Below are 465 nucleotides of genomic sequence, written 5' to 3'. Positions count from 1 at the left end.
GTAGGCTAGTAGGGTTTGTTTTGCGTTAGCTACCAGCAGCCAAAAGATTCCTTCAAAACTTACCTACCTACCTACCTGCTGGCTTGGCTGGCAGTGCCTGCATCCGATAGAGATCTGGGTCTGACAACATGCAGAGGATCGAGGGGAGGGGAGGAGGGGAGTGGAGCGCAAAGCAGAAGAATATAGAAAGGAGAGGGGGGAGCCAATAAGACACTCCAGCAGTCAGCGGGACAGGGGTTCAAGACAGTCTACACGGGGATACATCACGCAAGGGAAATACAGGATTAGGGCATAGTGGAGCGGATTTAGGTGTTGTATAGGCTATCTGAGAGCTTTGGAGCAGTTGAAGTTAATGTTTGTACCCGCTGCGAGCACAGGTTTTTATTCAGTAATTACTTTATTTTAAAGGGCATTTCCAGCGGTGAAAGTCCACTTTTCCTTCTTGGAGACAAACACTGAGAGAAA

The 465-nt window shown here is 48.4% G+C and overlaps 1 protein-coding gene across 2 annotated transcripts in view; it reads left to right on the top strand.

Moving 5' to 3' along the window:
* Positions 1 to 229: 229 nt before the first annotated feature.
* Positions 230 to 465, top strand: part of smoc2 (SPARC related modular calcium binding 2) — a 32,948-nt gene continuing 32,712 nt past the window's right edge. For both annotated transcript variants that reach the window (XM_076286218.1, XM_076286217.1), the window contains exon 1: positions 230 to 465. This exon is cut by the window's right edge and continues 156 nt beyond it. The gene's annotated coding sequence lies outside the window, so the exon portion shown is untranslated.

The sequence above is a fragment of the Alosa pseudoharengus genome, unplaced genomic scaffold, assembly GCF_046254945.1.
Source record: "Alosa pseudoharengus isolate Yale_2024_CS ecotype anadromous, Long Island Sound unplaced genomic scaffold, YU_APseudo_1.1 YU_APseudo_1.1_scf_15, whole genome shotgun sequence".
In the NCBI taxonomy this organism is placed as follows: domain Eukaryota; kingdom Metazoa; phylum Chordata; class Actinopteri; order Clupeiformes; family Clupeidae; genus Alosa; species Alosa pseudoharengus.
The sequence above is the reverse complement of the archived record's forward strand: the minus strand, read 5'-3'. Positions and strand labels throughout refer to the sequence as shown.